Source organism: Odocoileus virginianus, chromosome 4 (assembly GCF_023699985.2).
Source record: "Odocoileus virginianus isolate 20LAN1187 ecotype Illinois chromosome 4, Ovbor_1.2, whole genome shotgun sequence".
NCBI lineage: Eukaryota > Metazoa > Chordata > Mammalia > Artiodactyla > Cervidae > Odocoileus > Odocoileus virginianus.
In genome coordinates, this window is record NC_069677.1 from 81,959,206 (window position 1) to 81,960,468 (window position 1,263).

Below are 1,263 nucleotides of genomic sequence, written 5' to 3' on the forward strand. Positions count from 1 at the left end.
TACACGGGCAGTACATACCTAAAAACGACTTCAGCCTCTCTCACACTTGATGGTTCGTTTGGTCAGTGAACAAATTTCTCGGCAAGGATAACCCCTGCCAGCATCTGGAGGAGCATCTTGAGCTATAGACAGTATATCCTTGCTTTCTGTGGGTGACTTGTATTCTGTTTCATGAAAATCTTTCAGGATCTTCTTTCCCCCTTGAAATTCTAAAATTCACAATAGTGCATATAATGGAGGTTTATGACTATTGCTCATTTTTTGGACACTCAAGGGGATTCTTGCCACCTGAAAACTCATATTCCTTTAGTTGGAGAAACTCTCCTCTTACATCTCTGACTACTTCCTCACTCCCATTTTCTCTGGTTTCTCTCCCTAGAATTCTTGATCATCATGCATCTGACCCCTTCTATGGATCCTCACTGTCTCCTGTCCTTTCTTAGTTCCTGTCTGCTTTTTCTGCTTTCAGAGAGACTTCTTCATCTTTATCTCTTTGTTAACTTCTTGAATTTTCAGTAGTGCTTTTATATGAATATTTTAGAAGATTTTCTTGTACTCAGTCCTGGTTTGCAGAGGCAGGGTCTCCTCTGAGGATGTGAACGGCAGGGATGCTCTATTGTGCTAAGTCCTCCTCCTTCCATGACTTACCTGTTGCCCTCAGCATCCTTATTTCCCTCTTTATCTTGGTCACTCCTTTCTGTCACCAGGTGACCCTTGGTTGTCTTCTCTCTCCAAGGAAGAGATGTTCCTTTTCATCTGGGGGGTGTACTGACCTCAAATTGGGCGCCTCTGACTTCCAGAATGCAGACAGACTGTGTCCAGTGTTCATTTTGCTCCTGAGACAGCCACCTGCCCCCAGGCCAGGACTGTCATCTCCCTGCCCCCTACAGCCCACCGTGAGAGCCTGGGAGGGCAGGGGTCTGGGAGTGAAGATCCCTGGCGGGGAGGTGGGTTGTGCCCGAGTCCGCTAAGTGTCTCCTGTTCCATGGGGCTGTGCCCTGGGTTCCCTTAACACTTTGGTAAAATTGTACAAACCTTCTCCCCACAGCACAGGAGGACAAAACTAGTGAGCATTTTCAAAACTCTAGGACATCTCAGGGAGAAGAAAGAGCAGGATGAGTCTGCAGCTGAGAAACTCTCAAGCAGGTCCCTCTTCCAGGGAGCCAGGCAGGCTGCACATAAATGCACGCAGAGAACAGGGAGGAAGGGGTGGCCGTCTGGGCAGCCCTGCCCTGCGCTGACCCTTGCAGACCCGCCTCGCCA